The 14,595-nt window shown below is 36.4% G+C and overlaps 1 pseudogene; it reads left to right on the top strand.

The window, feature by feature from the left end:
- Positions 1 to 14,595, top strand: part of LOC107559253 (nucleophosmin-like) — a 25,764-nt pseudogene that overhangs the window by 10,505 nt on the left and 664 nt on the right.

Raw genomic sequence — 14,595 nt, 5'->3', positions numbered from 1 at the left:
CCCCCCCCCCCCCCCCCCCCCCCCCCATCCTGAATGCTTTCTTCTCTTCTCACAGCTTTTCAATGTCTCGCTCTCTCTTTCTTTGTCTTGAGATCTATCTTTGACCCATCAGGTTTATTCATTCAATGTTCACTTTGCTGTTAACACTTTCTAGTGTTAGGTTTATACTAAGAATAGGTCTTATAATGTACTGTAACTTTGTTCCTGAGAAAAACGGCAACTATATAACTAGTTATAAGATGACAATTTACATGATCAGTATTGTTTATAAGGCCTAATGTTGTGTGTGTCTATAAGGTGTGTATAGGGTTCATAAAAAAGTGTAAAGTTAATATTTCTTTATTTCAAACTTTTTTTTAACTGGTCTTTCTTTTCTTCCACTGTCTGTTTTTCTCTCTGGGGTATAGAGTTATAGAGCAATGACATTGTCCTGTGGTCCCTTTAGGCCGTGACTAGACAGGCTGTGCTTTCTACAAATGACTGCTCTCTTTCATCACGGCTCTCTGACAGGCCGACTGAAAAAACATCCGAGAAGTGTATTGTGTTACATCACTGAAGGACAAAGCTGTCACAATCACTCGATTCACAAACATTATCCGCTGTTATGATTCTAACATTGAGCATGACAGGTGACTGGAGCTGCTCTGTCTTTGACACGTGTTAAATATTTTCTCAGCTCATTTTAACCTGGGATTGCAATGTCTCTCTCTCTTTTTCTTTCTCTCTGTCCATTTTTCCAGACCCCAGAGAAGAAGAAAAGTGCAGATAAGCAGAACGGCTCTCCAGACAAGAAAGCAGGGACATCACAGAAGCCCCAAACGCAGGTAAGTTACAATTTACTCTTAGCAACACTTCAGAATAGATGTATGACAAGAATCTTCAAATCAGTCACTTCATGGTAATGGTGTAATATCACAATACAGCCATTTTTGTTGGAAATCTACCAAAAAACGGTTTAAATATTAAATATCCATGCCTATATTTGGATAATTAAGCAAACTAAGTGTCTTTTTCAAATGAAATGTTCTTCAAAATCTATTTGATCTTATTTGGTATTTGATGGATGCAAACCAAAAGATAAGATTATTCATAATAAATTAAGTCTGGCATTGGTGCAAAAACAGCTTCACATTATGTAACACTAAAAAGAAAATGAACACGTTCTGATGGGTCACCACAAGTTGTAGGAGCCGTCTGGGTTTCAGGTTTTGGTATTCAGTCCACATCCCATTTCCAAGCCGTGCCAACCAAAAGCCAAAGTCTACCAGTGGATGCCAGAGGTAATTCTTACCAAACGTCCAGGTGCAGTTTAGGACGCCGACGACATGGCAGCCTCACAGAGAAAACCACGGGATAATGAGACGGCCTGTCTTTGTTTACGATCAGCCAACACCGCCAAAAGCAAAATGTAAATTAGACCAGCAGTACCCCTAAAGATAAATGTGTGCAGCAGCATTCAAAACTCCAGCTGTGATTAGCTGAAAACCGCCCAGTCTTGGGAGGACACGATGATCCCGAAGCCATTATTTCTGGAATTTTTTTTTTTTTAATTAAATTTTTTTTAAGGGTGAATTCACTTAATACACTTGTAATAATCAAGCGTTTTAGAGAAAAATGTCTTGACATTCAAAGTTTTTCTTTTAGGTCATGGAAAATACAAATTTCCTTGTATTTTCCCATGCAAGGAAACAGTGAAGCGCTCTTAAGTAGCTGCTGGTGGCAACAATCCCAAAACGCCCAATTTGAAGGGTCATTTGTGGTCCGCTTTAAAACAACAAACTAGTCTCAAAGCCACGGCCTTCTGGCAGGGTGACCGATTTTGGGAATCTGAAATGCGTTCACCAGACTTTCTTGTAATCACATTTTTTTCTCCTTTGACATGCTGTTGTGTGTGGTTGAATTTTCTTTGATGTAGTTTTTTTTTCTTTCACTGTAATTGTGGTGCTGAATCAGAAAGATACAGGAGTAGGAACGCTATGCACAGTAAGAGTTATTCAAAGACATCTAGAGAAGTAACAGTCATCCAGACGGAACGCAAGAACAGGGTAAAATTGAGAGAGAAGTTGAGAGCACAAGTTGGGTTGCAGAAGTAAAAATATATATGTGTGCTTTAAATTTTTTTTTTCAATTTTTTCTACACTCCAGACCTCATAATGACAAAGCAGAGCAAAAGCCACATTTGTCATGGCTTTAAAGAAAAAAAACTTGAAATCTCATACTGTCCTGAATATTTACACCCTTTGCTCAGGTGGATCCCATTTCTCTGGATCCTCTTAAGAGGATGTTTCTACATATTGATTGGAGTAAATCTGTGACTAATTCAAAATGATTGGACCTGATTTGGGGAAAAAAAACACGGTTGTCTAAAAAAGTTCTAACAACTGAAAATGTATTTCAGAGCAAAAACCAAGCCATGAGGTCAAAGGAACTGTCTGCAGAGCTCAGAAACAGGATTGTGTCAAGGTACAGATTTGGGTAAGGCTGTTGCATTGAAGGTTGCCTCCATAATTCTTAAATTGGAAGAAGTTTGGAACAACCAGGACTCTTTCTAAAGCTGGCAGCTTGTCCAAACTGAGCAATCGGGGGAGAAAGAAAATGGAAGCTAATCCCCAAAATCTAGGAGTGCAAAGCTTGTCCCATCATAACCAAAAATACTTGAGGCTGTAATTGTTATGAAAGCAGTGTTATCATCATTAACAAACCTAAACTAAAACCATAAAAACATTTTTGTTACTTGAAACAAAACACGTTAGCTGAAATAAAGTATAAACAAGTAAACAAGCTTTAGCTAGTTTCCATGGCTTAATTGTTCAGTACTAAAATAAATAATTTATTAGTTTTTATTGTAGTTTTAGTTATTTTAGTACTAAAAAAATCCATGCAGATAAAATATATAGACATAAAAAACTAACAAAAATGACAATTTCTACAACTTTAAATTAAAGTGAAAATATAAAAAATATTAATTTATTTCAAATTATTTACAAAAATATAGTATATCAGTGATACTAAAATAACAGTAAGTTCCAAGTTATAGGTCAATATGTAATGAGATATTATAATGTTTTTTTTTTCTTTCAAGTGACATTTTATATTGTACTGCTGTTTATGATTCAGATACATTATTTACAGTGTTCCATGGGAAGAGAAGTTGATTACCTTAAGAAAGGGAACAGCCTCGTCTTTTACTTCAGATATTTTCTTCTTTTTTGTATCAAATAAAATGTTTGTGTGTTGTAATTCATCACAGAGCTCTAAAGACAGTTTTGTCTTTGTCTATGGAGAAAATTAATGGCGGAAAAAATCAAACCAATGCAGTTAAAAAGTGGGCGGTCACTGTTGTGCTGTATTGAGTGCTTGAGGAATTTCCAGATTTAAATTTGCTCAATTGTCTCTCAGGCTTTACCTTTCAAACATCCCAAAGTGATTTCACAAACAAGATGACCAATTACCTAAGTGGGCAGGTTTTTTACAGGTGACAAAAACAAAAGTGAGACTGAACTTTCACCACTTATTTAAATTTGTCTGACCTCTGACCCCTGGAACACACCCCTTCAGGACAGGTATAAACCTTTACAGGGTAACTTTTGGTCTTTGCATTCAAACCCGGACCACCTTTAACACGTAAGCACCCACACAATGTGTGAAACATCCCTTAACAATGTCAAAATGAGTTTCCCATCGTTCCCGCTGGCAGTTCACTTGACATAACAATGTAAGACTCAGTAAGCTTGTTATTAGCATCTTAAATGCTTGACGTGAGGAGCACTAATTACCTACTGTTATAGAAACACCTGGGGGGAGCTGTGTGTGTGTGTGTGTGTGTGTGCACCCACATTTAGCTAATTCCATAATGGCCATGTTCTGGTGCAAGACGTGGTTGTTAAAACACCTGACGAGATTAGACAGTCAAGCGGACATCCTCCCATGTTTCTCAAACTCTGGCACTTTTTACACTTCTGTTTCCGGTTGGCCACTCCTCTGCCTTTAGAAATCATTAGGGCTTGGTGTTGGGTGTCCCTGCAGGGCATGAAGTGAGCGGAAACCGTGTGCTCTGTCATTAAAGTGTGGCAGACGCTGCATTGCTTAACACTTTGCATTCTCCCATCAGAGAGCTGTATATCTGTATGAATGCATGAAGAAAAGTTGCTTGCATTTCACACTGACACGCACGAGCAGTTGTGGAATGCTCTGTAAGACTGTACTTGCGTGTAGAAACAAGTTTAGTACAATAGTATGGGACATAACTGTAAGATACCTACATCTGTGAAGGGCATGTGCGCTGTTATAAAGTATACAATAATATTCATGCATAAAGTCAAGTTGGTTTTATGCTAGTCTGCCTCTGCCGCAATGCAAACAGTCTGTTCATTGTCTTATGGTAAATGCTTCCTCAAAATGGCAGTTTCTATTCTGATTGGCTAATTTCTTGCAGTTTTAAGCACGTTTGCATTATCCGCTTTGTCTAATTTCAGATTCGCTTGCCTGTTGTGTAAAAAAGTGAATTTTGGTTGATAGACTTTTTTTGATAGGCCTAATTAGTTTATTTCTATCAATCCAAAATGAAACACAGCGTCTCCCTGACATGGCTGCATCAACACTACTGCTGTTCCTGAAACCACGCCTTCTTTCTTTGCGTGCACATTTGGGCGGCATTATGCTAATATTTCCACATAGTGACGTATACATGTGGGGGGCGTGTTAGAACGAGCCGCTTTAGGTAGGCGTGGTTGACTTAACTTTTATAAAGAATATCTCTTTGGATTTGAGACTATAGTCTTTGCAACTTTACAGATCTTCTTTATGCACCAAGAGCTTGTAACACTCCAAAGAGAAAGGACAAATTCAAATCGTATCATTTGACCTCTTTAAACAATTTTAACGCCTCCAAACTTTTGACCACTTGTAATGTATTTACATTTATGCATTCGGCAGGTGCTTTTATCCAAAGCGTCTTGCATTGTATTGTAGGTATACATTTTATCAGTTCATGCATTCCCTGCCATTCCCAGTGCCATAAAATATAATCATTATATTTCAGTCAGAATGAGAAAATGAAATGGCTGAGTAGCTGTGTGCTTAACTGAGTTGTTATGCCTTTAGTCAAAAACCTGTCAGAGCATCCTAGTAGCTTAGACAGTGGACACCGAGACGAGGCTGAAATGATGGCTGTATGAACACTTGTAAAGTTGATTCCTATTAGGCAGCTGAGACCATTACCTGTCCTAAAATACATACAAACTGCATTAGTGTAATAGAGCTGCGAACAATGTGCAAGATCATTCGTAATGTCCCTGATTGTTAAAGGTCAGTAAAGTTTGTAAGTTACGTGCTCGATCACGGCTCAGTGGAGTCGCATGTGTGTTTGTGTGTATAGAGGACAGCTGATTACATCAAATACTAGCGTGCTAATGATTAAGTGCCGTCCCCTGGCATCTGTAATCAGTGTCTGGCTTAGATTAAAAAGCTCGCTGCACTCTCTGTCTGTCAGCTGTCCTTTCCCAACACATAAAAACGCCCTGCTATATAATGACTGCACCACACCAGGCCTCTCTGGCCTTCTGCCAGTCCTGTGTGTGTGTTGTGAGTGCATTTGTCCTTTAATCTGATACCTTTTGATCTATCGCATGCTCGTCAATTGCTACAGAGGAAAAGGGGATTATTTATTTTGTTCTTATGAAGAAAGACTGGAAGACATTGTCCATTACTTTATGTTCTTCCCTCACTTACTACTTTCATCTAGCAGGACCAAAAGTTCTGGAGGATTATTGAGGGTTGTTTACCCGTTCGCCTTGAAGCTGAACTCATACACAATGCGTGTCATGATGCGCCTAGAGATGCTTTGGTTTTGTGATGTTTTCACTGTTTTGAAAACCAAACTCAGACCAAAAAAAAAGAAACTCCGTTATTTTTTTTTCACACTGTACTTGGCCTTGCATCTTATTTTAGTCAATTTTAGTGTCTCTCAAGATACTTTCCATTCAAACTGTTGTGTATATGGTGTTAGTTTAGCATTATTTATATACGTTTGTAGTATATATGTAGTATGTATTTGTTTGTTAATATTTTGAATTTGAATGTATGTATATATTTAGCTTTAGTTTATTTCAGTTTTATTAATTTTAGTACTTCAGCTAATTTTATTTCAGGTAGTTTCCAAGGTAATGAACTGTTTTTTTTTTTTTTAAGTTTAGCAAGTATTTATAGTTTATTTTATATATTTTTCTACTAACTTAAAAAAAAAAGAAGAATATACAGACATGAAATAATCACTCCACCTCTCAAGATGGTCTCAGTTGGGTTCACTTTAAAGGTTACTGAGGTCATCTGAAGCATTCGTATATTCACATATGCCAAAAGTCTTCATGCTTTACATCTTAATTTCTTCCCTCTATTTCCATCTTTTCACTTACTGTGTAAAACAAGGCTCTATCCATCAGTGTAACCCTACAATCAATGTGGATTCCTGGCTGGGCTGCATGCATGGACAGGCCAGTGTGTGTGTGTGTCTCTCTGTTTGGGTGTGTGTGAGAGAGAGAGAGAGCTTATATCAGTCTGCAGAGGGATAGTATCTCTCTGCTGAAAGCTGGACACACACCTGTGCCCAATGAGCACACACAGACACAGACCCGAACTTTTAGAGGGTGGACTCCAGATTCTTTAGTGAAGTTGTTATAATACAGACATTTGCCCTCACAATCTCCTATACTATGAGAGAGCATCAGTAAGCATGTAAAACATTTTAATGTTAATGCACCAATGCAGACCCCGTTTACACCTGGTAAACTTTGCTGGCTTTGAAAGAAAATTACCATCCCGTGCAGTCACAAAATCAGAGACTTGCCCTCCAAGATATGATCACAAGTGGTCACAGGAGATGCTTCTAGCATCTGCTACAGCACCTGTGTTTACTTGAGGTGAACTGACTTAAAACATCAACTGTGAAACCTGGAAAATCCTTCAGAGGGACACTGTTATTTAAGATTTATGTTTAAATTGCATATAACATTCACCATCCAGTTGGATGAATAAATTAATATGATGCATATTTGCCAGTCATACATAAATGAAACGGGTAAGAAATAGGCACATAGTTCATTTTAATAATTTGCATCTATTTGATTGATTTAAATAATCATATTTTCAAAATGAATTTATTCACATTGTTCAGAATCAGCATAAATCTGTTGGTTGTGAAAACGATTACATTTATTCTGTTGAAAACTATTAACATCCTTAAAATAGGGCTTGAATATGTCTGTAAAAAAACAATGTTTAGTTAAAATTTATGAGATTGAAACAAACTGGATGCATTGATTATAAATGTATAAACCAGATTATTGTGTATTTAAAACACATTTAGTCTGTTAGTACTATTACAGAAATCTTACTGGTTTACACGTTTCATCTAAGTATGAGTACAAATAAGCATCATAGTAAGCTTATGTTCATATCAACTATATAATATAAATTCTCTCAAAAATGTACGAGTTCAATATAAGGTGGAAGAATACATCCACTAGTACATCTGTGATGGAGAGGATAAATATGCTCACTTGCATTTGTTCTCAGACATTACATTTCATGTTATGATGCTCTGCAACCAGTTTCTTCTTACAAAAAAAGTGCGTAAATTGCAAAAATTACTCTGAAAAGTGAAGTTAAGTCTGAGAAAACCTGCAGCGTCCTTGGTTATCATAATAATGGACATTAATATAGTTTAAAAGTGTTTTTGTGGCCACATTGTGTAATAGTTTTAATGGTGCTGATACAGTAAGTTGTGAATTTCTGTATAACATGAGGGTGTTTGGAAATAATAGTCTTGTCACTGAAAAACAAGTCATTTATTCCTCCTCTTGGCAGAGCATCCCGTGACCGTCCTCCCACCACATCTAAGAGCTTTGGGCTTGTCTTCTCCTGCATGGAAGCAATAAAAGGATAATTTGTACCCCTCCAAATTTGTCAAAGGGCGCTGTCATTAGTGCAGAGGTCTGTGGGGCAGACTAAGCCGCTGATGTAATAGTTTTAATGGTGCTGATACAGTAAGTTGTGAATTTCTGTATAACATGAGGGTGTTTGGAAATAATAGTCTTGTCACTGTCACTGAAAAACAAGTCATTTATTCCTCCTCTTGGCAGAGCATCCCGTGACCGTCCTCCCACCACATCTAAGAGCTTTGGGCTTGTCTTCTCCTGCATGGAAGCAATAAAAGGATAATTTGATTATTAAGATTTATTAAGACTCAATGGGTCAAGGAGCCTGCTGGTGAATGTTACATATGAGAATAAACTTTTTTTTTTGATTGTACATGGCCTCTTGTTGTCAATATCTAACATGATATGTGGCACTGACACTCTCGGAAGAAAACTTTAACTTGAACAATTGAGACGAATAAAGATGCTGTTTTCTTCTGTAGAGCTGCTTTATACTAAATTGAATTTGTTTCATAATCGACACATTTTGCAGCATCATCACTGTTATTGAACTCAACTGAATCAACATTGAACAGCAGAAATGGATTTGTCTCATATTTGATGACGTTTGCATCATTGATTATTGGTTATTTTCCTCTTTTTATTACTATGAAGCTGCTTTGAAACCTTGTATTGTATGAAGCGCTATATAAATAAAAGTGACTTGAGTTCAACTTTTCTAGATTAAAAGAGTTTGCATTTTTCTTGTTTACAGACACCACAGAAAGTAAAAGACAAGTCCGCAGCAGGGCCTTCTGGGAAGACTCCCAGTACTCCCAACCTGAGTGAGGTCAAAAGCAAACTTGCATCAGCAGCTAAAGAGGTACAAATACTCAACATATTCCCTTTCACATTGATATTTGTCTCTCTGCTACATGTGGATGCATTTCTTTTCTGTAATCACACACATGCCTTAGCCCTGACATACAAACAAACACACACACATGCTGTGTGTTAACAGTAAGTTGGCTGATTAGCAGATGATGAGGTGCTCAAATGTTAATGAGGTGTCTGAGTTAAAGGCCGGAGGGGGAGTGAGCAGCTATATGACATCATCATGTCATGATTATCCAGTCCTTCTGAGTCCACCTGCTCACTTCCTCAATCAGTTCGCAAATGCATCCCCTGACCACTAAACCTCTTCATCCTCACATCCTCAGATCTGTAATAGCCTCCTGATCTTTGCGAGTCTCTCGTTACATTGCTCTGTTTTTGAAACCAATGCTGCTCCTTTAAATGTTAAATGAAACACACCATGCAGTGAGATGCTATAATAGGAATTTTTTTTCTTAATGTGAATTTACCTCATGTGTGATATGCTGTTTTTCAGTTTGTCAAAACAAACAATGCAAGCTATAAACTATGCATCCAAGTAGGCAGTAGTACAACACCATAAGTAGATGTTTAAAACTGTATATGCAATATTTGATTTTAAAATATGCAAAACTCTCTTTGTCTCGTCAGCACCACCGTCCTACACTATTGTTCGAACACTTGGGGTTGGTACAAGTTTTTAATGTTTTTTAAATAAATTTTATGTTGAACGAAGTCTTAAGTGCACCAAGACTGCATTTATTTGATCAAAAATACAGTAAAAACAGTAATATTGTGAAATATTATTACAATTTCAAATAACTGTTTTCTATTTTAATATATTTTAAAATGTAATTTATTCCTGATGCAAAGCTGAATTTTCAGCATCATTACTCCAATCTTCAGTGTCACATGATCCTTCAGAAATCATTCTAATATCCTGATTTGCTGCTCAAGAAACATTTATTATTATTATTATTATTATTATCAATGTTGAAAACAGTTTTGCTGCTTAATCTTTTGTGGAAACTATGATTGTTGAATACAAATGTGACATTTTTCAATGTATAGAAAGATTGAAAGAAGAGCATTTATTTGAAATAGAAATATTTTGTAACATTATAAATGTATTTACTGTCACTATTGTTGTTTTGTTGTTTAAGTATTAATTTCTTAAAACAAAAATCTTACTGACCCCAAACTATTGAATGGTAGTGCACATACTGAGGGACTAGTCAATTATTGTCTGTGGCAATCGACAGCAGGTTGAAAAAATAACTCTAATATTCTTCTAGCTGTATGCTTAAAAACTCCAGAAAAAGAAGAGCGAGACGAATAGTATGTTGTGCCATAGTATCTAGTTTAAAACTGGAAGGATATGACGGATGGATTGTGTTGAGCAGATATGATGATTTGTGTCCGTGTGATTTCATTCGGTCTGCTGTAGATAAGGGGAACTGGAATTACTGTAAAGGCCACAAAAAATGCGAGTTCACTGAAGTGCGTCCAACACCCAACGACTCACCCTGTTCATCACGGCAGCAGCGCTCTGGCTCAGAGACAGGATGATCTCAACACTTAGCACAGAGACACAAGTGATGAAAAAGGTCCATTTCATTTTTACAAAAATATGTTTCTTTGAAATAGGGGAGGTCACTTCCAAAGACGGAACAGAAGTTTGAGAACTACGCTAGAAGTGCTTTCAAGATCTCCGATAAACAAGTGAGTACCGCTGCTTTCATAAAGCACTGTCACCCTCTGGCTGGAGTATTTCTAGCATTCACACGTTGCGTAAATAGCATGTACTACAGCCCTGACAAAAATTGTCAACACTTCTAAGAGGTCTTTTATGTAAGAAATGTCCACTTAAAAGATTAAGACACTTCAGCTCAGAAGATGAGACATTCCTCAGCCGGCGGAGAAATACAAAAGCATCAGGCTAGAAACGTACTCTATTATGCGAAGACAAACTTAATTATGTCCTGTGTTCTTGCATTACTGGGAAGTAAGAAACTTCAAGGTAGTGCTATTTTAGTATCACTATCAGTATCACTATTACTTTTATTACTATTTTGAAATTTTTTTTTTGTTTGTTTTTTTAGTACGTTTTAGTGATTTTTGTTGTTTCTCTATAATTTGTTTTTTTGTAATATGTCAGTATATTTTTAATTTATTATTATTATTTTTTTCAGTTTTAGTTATTTGAGGACATCAAGTTAAAACATCAAGTCAAACTAAATGTTAAATTTGCACCTAGCTGAAATAAAATACATTTTTGTTTTTTTATATTTTATTTTGTTTCAGGAATTATTTTATATTTTTATGCTTTTTTTCATTTTAATTTAAGTTTTAGTAAGTTGGTTTTGTGTTTTTATCCGAGACGAATAGTATGTTGTGCCATAGTATCTAGTTTAAAACTGGAAGGATATGACGGATGGATTGTGTTGAGCAGATATGATGATTTGTGTCCGTGTGATTTCATTCGGTCTGCTGTAGATAAGGGGAACTGGAATTACTGTAAAGGCCACAAAAAATGCGAGTTCACTGAAGTGCGTCCAACACCCAACGACTCACCCTGTTCATCACGGCAGCAGCGCTCTGGCTCCGAGACAGGATGATCTCAACACTTAGCACAGAGACACAAGTGATGAAAAAGGTCCATTTCATTTTTACAAAAATATGTTTCTTTGAAATAGGGGAGGTCACTTCCAAAGACGGAACAGAAGTTTGAGAACTACGCTAGAAGTGCTTTCAAGATCTCCGATAAACAAGTGAGTACCGCCGCTTTCAAAAAGCACTGTCACCCTCTGGCTGGAGTATTTCTAGCATTCACACGTTGCGTAAATAGCATGTACTACAGCCCTGACAAAATTTGTCAACACTTCTAAGAGGTCTTTTATGTAAGAAATGTCCACTTAAAAGATTAAGACACTTCAGCTCAGAAGATGAGACATTCCTCAGCCGGCGGAGAAATACAAAAGCATCAGGCTAGAAACGTACTCTATTATGCGAAGACAAACTTAATTATGTCCTGTGTTCTTGCATTACTGGGAAGTAAGAAACTTCAAGGTAGTGCTATTTTAGTATCACTATCAGTATCACTATTACTTTTATTACTATTTTGTTTTTTTAGTACGTTTTAGTGATTTTTGTTGTTTCTCTATAATTTGTTTTTTTGTAATATGTCAGTATATTTTTAATTTATTATTATTATTTTTTTCAGTTTTAGTTATTTGAGGACATCAAGTTAAAACATCAAGTCAAACTAAATGTTAACTTTGCACCTAGCTGAAATAAAATACATTTTTGTTTTTTTATATTTTATTTTGTTTCAGGAATTATTTTATATTTTTATGCTTTTTTTCATTTTAATTTTTAAGTTTTAGTAAGTTGGTGTTGTGTTTTTATAATTTGTGATATCACAAATACAGACGAATGGGACGAGACCTGGTTGAGCTGCACTAGAGAATGCAACGAGTGTCATCGGAGACACGCTAGCTTTCCCAAGACAGACGAACTTAGAGTGGTTACAATCATCCAGGTTTAAATCACATTTTGTATTTCAGAAGGTGGGCCTTCATTTGATTCAGGAACTATTCGAGCCGTTCATGCCAGACTGGGGAGAGAGGTGTTGTAATAATGTCAAATATGTGAAAAATAATTGTTTTTCAAACAACCTATTATGAGAGCCTGTTCTAGTACACCCCCAAAACAAAATCAAGACTTTGTAAAAGAGCATAATAGGACCCCTTTTTTTTTGCATTTGCATTCCTCTGCTTAATGTTCCTGTGATTTTCTGTTCTAAAACCTAGCGAGCTGCATATCTAGACAGCATTTTAAAGCATCATATATAGATAAAACATTTTATTAGATATTTAATTTGAATATTTTTGAATAAAAAAAAACAACAACCTTAAGATAAATCTGTAAAATAGACAGATTTATGCTTTACGTAATCAACTTCTTGATTCTGTAATTCTATTATAGTATTTTACACAAATCAAGAAATTGATGAAAAACAAGAATAAAGAAGATATAACAGCTGGATTCGCTTGCAAGATATTCAATATTAAAATGCATATTTGCTGAATGCATTATATGAAAGAAAGGTAAATTAGACAGGACTGCACTCTCAGGTTCTCAGCACTTTCAAACTGGGATCTTCCCTTTTTCCGACACTTATTATGGGCCGAACAGAAACACTTATCGGCTGATATTTGACCCGCCCCAACCACTAAATCACATTTTGTATTTCAGAAGGTGGGCCTTCATTTGATTCAGGAACTATTCGAGCCGTTCATGCCAGACTGGGGAGAGAGGTGTTGTAATAATGTCAAATATGTGAAAAATAATTGTTTTTCAAACAACCTATTATGAGAGCCTGTTCTAGTACACCCCCAAAACAAAATCAATACTTTGTAAAAGAGCATAATAGGACCCCTTTTTTTTGCATTTGCATTCCTCTGCTTAATGTTCCTGTGATTTTCTGTTCTAAAACCTAGCGAGCTGCATATCTAGACATCATTTTAAAGCATCATATATAGATAAAACATTTTATTAGATATTTAATTTGAATATTTTTGAATAAAAAAAACAACAACCTTAAGATAAATCTGTAAAATAGACAGATTTATGCTTTACGTAATCAACTTCTTGATTCTGTAATTCTATTATAGTATTTTACACAAATCAAGAAATTGATGAAAAACAAGAATAAAGAAGATATATCAGCTGGATTCGCTTGCAAGATATTCAATATTAAAATGCATATTTGCTGAATGCATTATATGAAAGAAAGGTAAATTAGACAGGACTGCACTCTCAGGTTCTCAGCACTTTCAAACTGGGATCTTCCCTTTTTCCGACACTTATTATGGGCCGAACAGAAACACTTATCGGCTGATATTTGACCCGCCCCAACCACTTTTTTATTTATTTATTTAAGAACATTTTTTTTAATGATCAGAAACGGTTTTTCTGTTTGGCTGATGAGTGTCAGAAGCAAAGGAGCTCCCATTTTCCATCTTCATTTATTATATCAACCCTGGTCGATATATCAGGCGGCCGATATTTGTAGATGTGGGAAGACAGAAGAAACAGCTGTTCCAAAAGATGTTGAACGTGTTGATTATAAATATACTTACATTTCATTCAATACCCAAAACGATTAAAATGGACCATTTTTGTATCCAATTTTTTATGTTTTGTATTTTTATACTCATCATATTGTTAGCAGTTCAGTTGAGTCAAGTCTCCTGTGCGCCATTTGTGTTCATTGCTGCCTATGAAGACGGTTTCAGATCACTTATGAGGTCCCATTTCAGTTTGGATGCTGCCTTTGAAAGTATGGAGCAAGTCAGCTCTCTAGCATTTGGAACAGAGTTTAGATGTTTTTGTTCGGTATTGAGTTTTGAGCTATTTGATGCATTGCGCCCTGTGTGTCAGTTCTAGAAATAAGGCTGGAGTATGTCAGATTTTTTTAGTGCAGGTGTCCTCTCAGATGTTCAATGGGTGGAGCGTGTGTGTTGAGAGTGTGTTTTCGAGCAAAAACGGCTTTGGGAGCACATCAGGCAAAGAGGTGTGAGACATGTCTTTGTCAAAGAGAGGCACTAGTCATACCCTCTGGTATGTACAATGACTGCACCCCCTTCCTCTGGGCTCGGCGTTGTAGTTATACCCCAGACGCACCGCTAATGTGGAGCTTTTCCTCCAAACTGACTCACATGGCTCTAATTATTAAGTATCCAAATGAGTCGCTGCATCAGAGAAACTCCGTTCCAGCTTCACCAACTCATCCTTTTTCCCCCTC

This window comes from Sinocyclocheilus grahami, unplaced genomic scaffold, assembly GCF_001515645.1.
Source record: "Sinocyclocheilus grahami isolate Dianchi unplaced genomic scaffold, SAMN03320097.WGS_v1.1 scaffold680.1, whole genome shotgun sequence".
Taxonomy (NCBI): Eukaryota; Metazoa; Chordata; class Actinopteri; order Cypriniformes; family Cyprinidae; genus Sinocyclocheilus; species Sinocyclocheilus grahami.
The sequence above is the reverse complement of the archived record's forward strand: the minus strand, read 5'-3'. Positions and strand labels throughout refer to the sequence as shown.